This window comes from Pholcus phalangioides, unplaced genomic scaffold (genome assembly GCF_987345545.1).
Source record: "Pholcus phalangioides strain wild (caught in Gottingen) unplaced genomic scaffold, Ppha-v1.0 ptg000039l_1, whole genome shotgun sequence".
Taxonomy (NCBI): domain Eukaryota; kingdom Metazoa; phylum Arthropoda; class Arachnida; order Araneae; family Pholcidae; genus Pholcus; species Pholcus phalangioides.
In genome coordinates this window covers 26,256,464-26,265,094 of record NW_028301625.1, presented here as the reverse complement: position 1 = coordinate 26,265,094, position 8,631 = coordinate 26,256,464, and positions in this window count along the sequence as shown.

Genomic DNA, 8,631 nt, shown 5'->3' with positions numbered 1-8,631 from the left:
TCTAAGGATAATATATTGAAAACAGTGAAGATTCAATTCTTGCATATGAAATGACTATGTTTTAGTATCATGGACGAAACTGACTTTTATGAAGAAGTAGAGTAAAACTATATTTTACGAAATGTTAATATGCAACTTAAAAAAAAATAATGTTAATTTTTTTTTCACTTATGCTAATTCGTTCTTTCTTCAAGCTTTTTCTTGTATTACACTAATATCAAAGGCCCGAGTATGAATTATTAATTTAGCATATATTGACTATTCAACATTAAATTGAAACACCAAGAAAAAACTTTGTAGAATTATGAGAATCACAGAATCGATAGATATGTAAATGATCAAATCTTCAAGCACGTAAGCTGCAATCTGTGGAGGGGGGGGGGGGGGGGACTTCAACGGCATAGAAGCCTGATCAAAAGCAAATTTTTAAGGCCGTATGAAACTTGAAAATTGCGATAGTCTGGTGGCAAATTTGAGCAATGCCTCATCTTCATCGACGTCTCGGTTATTACCACTTGTCACTGAGAGAAGCAGGGGTAGTACTATCTACCCATGCTTATCAGGAATCCGATCCGTATCCACCCTGATTATGACAACATAAGGATGAAAGAGAAATTTTGGTACTATCGGCATTCCCCCTCCGAAAACAAGCATCGTTTTTCTCCGAATAATCGGAGCGAGATACGGATTGGAGAGACCCAATCCATCATCGGATGATAGCATTTTCTACTCGCGATGGCACTGGTTTAGTGAAAATTTTATTTTTTATACTTGAAAATTTTTCACGATGACTTAAGTAGTGTTATTACTGGAAAGAAAACGATGCATTTTCGTCAGACTTTTGCAATTGATTGTACTTAATTCAAAATCTACTCATTTTGCCAAGTGTAGTATACAGTGAAACGTCGCTACAACGATACTCAATATAACGACAAATCCCTCTACGACTATATTTTTGAAAGTCTTGTTTGAAAATACTCATACTCTAACTGCTGCTTCTCGACATAACGATAATCCCTCTACAACTATATTTTTATCTTGGTCCACAGAATATCATTATGTCAAGATTTCACTGTGTATTACTTGATAATATAATAATAATAATTTATTCGTTTGTTAACATATGAGAATTTGTACAAATAATTACAATACAGATAAGTACATAGTTTTAAGGCAACATCCAAAGAGTGAGAGAAAAATTACAAAGGTGAATGCAAAGAGAAAAAAGAATAATTAAACCAAGTGTTGCAAAGGATATGGGGGGGGGGAGTATTTTGTACAATAAAGACTGACTGTAAGCCAATTAAAAAAAAAAGTGTTACATGCAATAATATGACAAATATGTATTTTAAAAAACACCCAGAAGTTATAAAAAAATTACATATATATAACAGGGTGAATCCGACCTAATCTGCCAAACGAAAGGGAGTGATAGACGAGCCCAAGTGGGTCATGTGAAACAAACTATCAACCCTGTCCTATGACGAACCGTTTTCGAGTTATAGTGGATAATCGATTACGGAAAAAAAATGCGTGAAGTCTGAAAAACCCCGGATTTGTCAAGTTTCGGAGAGACCTACGCGCTCAAACTAAGCACATATTGGAAAAATCGCAGAAAAAAATCCTATAATATCACACCAATTTCGTTGAAATATCTGGATTTAATGGTAAGCTACAGGCGCTGAAAGATTAGCGAAGCTCAAAATCGAGTTGTCACCAAAATTTTTGATTGTCAATTCCACCACTTTATTTGACACCCTTCTAGCTACAACCGGTTAAATTTTCCAAAATCTGGTCCATTGCACCAGCTTTCGAAAAAGCCTAGAATAAACCAAATCGGTTATCTAGTTCAGAAGAAATTTAGTCGTTTGTTTGCAATAGTAAATTCAACCCATATTTTTAAATATCTGGTTACTACTTTTTTTCCAAAGTTTTACTTGAATTCTGAATAATTTTCGCTATATTAGAAATTTACTACACGCCAGACTGAATTTGAAATTTGATCTGCAACTTTAATCGCTTTAGAAATTCCTGTGATGTGGTGATGGTGTTGTTGTGGTTTGTTTTTCTTTTTTTTTTTTTTTGCTGCAAACTGCAAATACGTAGTATATCCGATTTTTTGCATATTTCCTGCGCTTGTGAATCATTACAGGGAAATTCATCACTGAAATCTGCGTTCGTCGAAGTAATTTTAGTAGGTTTTGGCGACAATTCGATTTTTCACTTCACTCAGCGCTTGTAGCTCGCCATTAAATACGGATATCCTGTAGATAGAGGCGGTGTCACCTTATATGATTTTTTATGCAAAATTAAATTGTTGCCGAAATCCGTAACTGCCAATTCCGAATTTTCGTCGAATATCTACTTTGACAAACGCTGATTTCAGTGATGTATTTTGTATTGCAAACAAGACTATAAATTTCTCTTGAACCAGAAAACGATATGGTTTATTGTAAGCTCTCTCTCTCTCGGAAGCTGGTAGAATGAACAAGTTTTTGAAAAATTTGACCGATTGTAGCTACAAGGGTGTTTGCAGAATTGGCGATTAAAAATTTTGGAGGCAATTTGATTTTGAACTCTTCGCCAATATTTCAGCGCTTGTAGCTCGTCATTAAACCCAGATATTTCGATGAAATTGGTGTCACCTTATAGTAATTTTTTTGCTATTTTTAAATGTGTGCTTAGTTTTGTATATAGGTTTTTCAGGAACTTTACAAATTCTGGTTTTTCAGATTTGGCGCATTTTTTTTCTATAATCGATTATCCACCATAACTCGAAAACTGTTTGAGATAGGACAGAGTTGGTGAGGTGTTTATGATCCACTTGAGCTCGTCTATCACTCCCTTTTCATTTGGCTCATTTGGCAGAATAAGTTGGATTCATCCTGTGTATATATATATTTATTTATTTATCAACATTTAAAATAGTCAGATTGCCAAATTGAGCATCGCGAAATTTTCTAAACGTTTAATCATTTTTTGCAGGCCGACCATAGAATCTGAGATCATTACTATATCATCTGCGTAAGCAAGTATTTTGATGTCCACGTCTAAGATCGAAACACCTGCCACATCTGAATTACAAATATTGGTGATTATACAACGTAGAATTATAGAGCCAAAGTTTATAAATAAATTAAATAGTACGGGACTTTAAATGCAATAAATGCAACCCTGTTTTTCACCATTATCAATTGGAAATTGAGGAGAGAGACCCGAGTCACTAATAACATTGCCGCACACGATATGGTACACAGATGGTAAGGCATTGACGAATTTATAGCACCGACTATAAGGAGTCTTTTCCATAACAACTCCCGATTAATCGTACCAAAAGCGGATTTGTAATCGACGAAAAACACAAATAATTTTCATCTTTTTTGTTTCAAGACTTTGTTAATCACTGTATCTAGACATGGGCGGAGATACGGGGGCATGGCCCCGCCCCCCGCCCAGCGTCAAAGGTGAAGTCGACTGATCTAATTTATATGTGTATATATGAATTGACATCATCATCATCATCATCGTGTCCGTCCGTCCCCCCAGACTTTCAAGTCTATATCCGCCTATGTATCTAGCATGAAAATGTTTGTCAAGTGAAATGTTGTCAAGTTGCGATTTGAATGTTTAGGAGTGTATGTCGAGCTTCTAATAATAACTTTGGTTCTATAATTCTACGTTGTATTATTTAACTCAGTGTTTCCCAAAGTGGGCGATGGAATGGTCCAAGGGGGCGATAGAACCAACTGATTTAACATAGGATCCTATGGGTTTATTTGAGTTGGGGGCGATGAGAAAAAAAAAATTTTGAAGAAGGGGGCGATGGAACAAAACGTTTGGGAGACTATGGTTTAACTGGTCGGTTCTTCCAAGTTTTGATAACATCTCCTCATTGAAATGAATCAATCTCTGCTTATTTTTTCCCACTCACTGTCGAGCAGTTCGACAATCCTTATCTTCGTCATTATATATACTGTATATACGGGGTGATTATAAAAAAAGTATCCCGACATATGGGCCCCTAACTATCATACCATTCACAGAAACTGAATGAAATTTTGGCATAAGGTATTTTGAGGTATGTGCTCAAGAATGATATGGAAAACAACAGTGTCACTCTAACAGTTACGGTTACAGTGAGAAAATTTCGAAAATATCAAATGGCAACACCAAGTTTTTTGTATTGGAATGCGATCTCTATACTGAAAAACACTAAATAGCGTTGGAATGGCACCTGTAGCACGAAAATCCCCGGAGCTAGGCAAGGAAAAAGTAAAAAGGACTTTGCCGTGCACCAGAGCATTAATGTTCGTTTCATTCGTCACACCGTTTCTTCGGCTGAGATCCCAGCCTGATTAGTCCTCCACAAGGTCATGTGGAAAATTTGTCAAACACAATAAAATGTTTTATTTTATGCTGCTTCTCTGTCCTTATTGGTTGTCCTCACTTTTAGCCTATCTACCGCCGGTGATTTTCATGCTACAGTTGCCGTTCAAACGCTATTTAGGGGTTTTCACAAAGGAGATCACATTCCAATACAAAAAACTTGGTGTTGCCATTTGATATTTTCGAAATTTTCTCACTGTAACCGTAACTGTTAGAGTGACACTGTTGTTTTCCATATCATTCTTGAGCGCATACATCAAAATACCTTATGCCAAAATTTCATTCAGTTTCTGTGAATGGTATGATAGTTAGGGGCCCATATGTCGGGATAGTTTTTTTATAATCACCCTGTATATAAACGCGTTTAGCGAAAAATTCTACTTTTGACATTTTACTTTGAAACACGATTTCTAAAAATCTATTTATTATTATGTATCAGTACGAAATTTTAATATGATATTTTGATATATATTGCCGAGGTTATGAATCAAAGCCTAAGGTCTATCACATATATTTTTCTGATTAGTGCTTTGTAAAGGATATGTAGAGTGAAATTTGAAAAAAATTCACATGTGTATTAACAAATTTGAGTATAACTTATGAGCATACCACACAATCCTTTAACTTTTGGTTCATAACCTGTCCCATAACATTACATGCTGAATGCTTTGTGAAAATAAAACATTCCATTCATAGAATTTTTTGCAATCGTGTTCCGAACATTACATGAATTTTGCTTAAAATTTGTGACAAAAATTATTTTTTCTTAAAAAATTAACATAGGTAGTCCAAAATTTACCATTTTTTTCATCATTTTGGGACACCTTTATATCAAACAATATTATTAAAGTTCAACTCCAGTACCATTTTAACCCCTTCGCTTACAAACTATTAGCAAGTGATTCGGATGATTTCTTTTTGAGAATCGGTAATAAATATAGTAACTTTGACCTAACCTAATCGCACGTTAGAAAAAGGATAAGAAGGAGAAGGAAGGAAAAAAACAAATGAAAGGAAGACAGTATAATAGATAAGTAGATAAGAGAGTAGGTACGAAGTAGATTTCTCTTTTCACCCTTGTCGGGATAGTTTTTTTATAATCACCCTGTATATATATAGTGCTATATACAGTCTCTCTTCATTTTATATTCACTCAATCTCCAAGAATGGTAACAAACAATACAAAGAAATAAAATGAAAAAAAAAAATAACTGTTCTCTTAAAACTGGAATTGAAATAAAGCTAACATGGGAATCTTTGTTTTTTATAAATTATCTGTACTTCTCCAGCCATCCAATTGAAGTTTGATGCAAAATTTTATACAAATAACATATAAACCTGTGTATCTACCCACTATTTTATTTATGCATGTAGGCATTCTCCTTTATTATGCTTGAACAGCCATCAGCTGAAAATTCTGATTACATTGCATGTTCCAATTCACTACTGAAACATATTTTAGGATGTCAGCTGTTATATAATAATTTATAGCTCTGAAATTTTTCAATTTACCGCACACATATTTACTTTCTTTTGAAACAAGTTAATTTTTTTTATATATATTTAAAATATTCACCAGGTCTCTGAGAAAATAAATCGATAAAGTTGAGTCAAAGAAAAGCTGACTACAAAAATCCGAGTATTCATGCATACGACATTTTCATCAATTTTACCAGAGAGCCGACTAAAATGAGTATATACGAAGAACTTTTGAACGATTTATCATTTTAAAAATCTGCGCGTCGTCATTAATTGACAAATAAATCATCGAATTACTCCACAACACTACTGCGAAGTTCAAATAGGAAGATATTAAGATATATGTTATGATTAGAATAATTAAAGTTCTAAACTACCTGAAATTTTTGATTAATGCCCAACCATTTACATATTAACTATATCCGCAAAAATAGAAAGAAACGATATTTCATATGCTTAATTTTTATTTTTTACAGGGCGTTCTGTTAATGGACCGACAAACTCAAAGTGTTGTTAGTAGACATCAAGAGGAACAAAAATTGCAATGGAACATGGTGTTGTAAACCACGTTGAGAGTGTGAAAATCGCGAAAAACGCATGCAAGCTCTAAGTCCAGAGGAGACGAAAGGTGGGTGTCAGTTGATCGCTGAATGCGTTCGTGGGTTCCTATGGGTCCCCTTAAATCAATCGTTTATGCGACGCCTGTGGACACACCAGCGTCGCATACTCAGCGGCCACCACTTTCAACAACTCTTGTAATAATTAATCAAACAAATCTTTTCGTAGTTATTATTGCACTTTTTGTCGTTCCAGCGTGACGTCGAAACCTGCACGCGTTTTTTGCGATTTTCACCCTCTCAACGTGGTTTGCGACACTATGTTTCATTGCAATTTTTTGTCCCTCTTCATGTTGTTCCTCTTTAACAATCCTCTGAGTTTATCGATCCATTAACAGAACACACTGTATATAGCATTGTTAAATAATGTTATAAAACTGTGATCAGTGAGAATTTACTGGTTTTCACCCTTTGACATTACTTTGATGCGTTTTCTTTTACATTTTCATTGCACTATGAAAATAATACGTCTATATGATCGTGGTTTCTTCTCCAGGCCTGAGAAACTAATTGAAGTATTTTTTTTATTCAAAAACAGACAAATCGATACCTTCAACTTCAAAAAATAATTTCAAAATAGCTGGTACCCATCATGAAAAAGAGAAATTGATTCATTTCTACATTTTTCCAATCTAGATCATAGGTTTTTAACTGGTGTTCCGCGGAACCCTTGAGTTCCAGAAGAGCTTTCTTGGGGCTTCATGGAATCCGACGCCATGGAACACGGAGAGCTTTCGGAGAGAAATAAAAACTTTCTTGTTGCTGATACTCGTAAAGCTGTTCTTTATTTTGAATTTCGATGAAATTGTATCGTTTAAAAAATTTTCAGACCATTTGGATTACTGAGAAACAGTATTTTTCCAATACTTTTCCTCTTCCGACCAACATTTTCCAGGGACTGCGGACATTTGAATCACGGAAGGAATTCAAGGAAAGCATTGCACACTGCAATTTTTTTCCCTTCTAATTATTGTTTTGTTTAATGTTAAAATCAAAGCATATGGAAGATTTCCCATGAGTGACATTCACTATAATTAGAGATATATAAGTAAGCTCACTGAAAATTTTGACTCCGCCCCCCCCCCCCTGGATAATACACAGGAGTGCATTCTTTCACCTCAGATAAACACACGGATGCTTTCTTTTAGTATCAAAACAGCACCACTCGTCGTCACGTTCAAGATTTGTAACATCACGTGGTAAACAAGAAATATTTCGCTGCTTACAGAAAATTATGTGCTCTCTAACTTAAAATCGACCGTCTTTGTTTACACTGTGTCACTTCACGTTTTCCTGATTTGAGTAATTGGTTGGAATGCTTTTACACTGAATTTTCAAACCCGAAGCTGGTTCCAACTCGGCGTACCGGATAAGATTTTCCGTTTAATCTGGAAATTATCAGTCGTTAGAAAGATTTTTTTTAATTTTATTTTCATTTTTTGGAAACTTTTTATCCTCTAAGAGTGACGATTCTTAAACAACAGAACTTGAGTGAACTTTACGGGACATCTAGGGTCATCATTATGCATGGGCCCATCCGGACACGTAGGAGCCTTCACGATAATGAATTATAACACTATGATTTATGATAATAACTATGTAAATTAGGAGATCATATATCCGAGCCTATCATTTTCCACCCGGGGGCGGGGAAGTCATGGTGTTGTTGAGGTGGCTATAGGGACATCCTGTATACTAGAGAAGAATTTAAAATTTCCTTCAGTTCCGTGAAGGGTTTTTTTTAATTTCGTTGGAAGCCCTTGATCTAGATCTGTTTCTTCCATGAATTAAGTACTGGACCGTCTTAAGAGCATCATGGGCCCCCGGGCCTAGTGCCGTCTTAACGCATGGGCCCACCTGGGAGAAAGGGGGCCTCACCCGGGGGCCTCAAGAGAAGAGGGACCTCACAAAATGAGATCCGGTTGAAATTTCCTAGAATTTACCAGGTAGGACCTCAGAAAAACCACTTGGCCCGGGGCCCATGATGCTTTTAAGACAACCCTGCTGATGATATCAACACGGATTCTTAAGACTTAGGATTTTTCTGAGGCCCTACCTGGTAAATTCTCGGTAATTTCAACGAGATCTCATTTTTGTGAAGCCCCTCTCTTCTCTTGAGACCCCCGGACATGGCCCCCACATGGGGGGG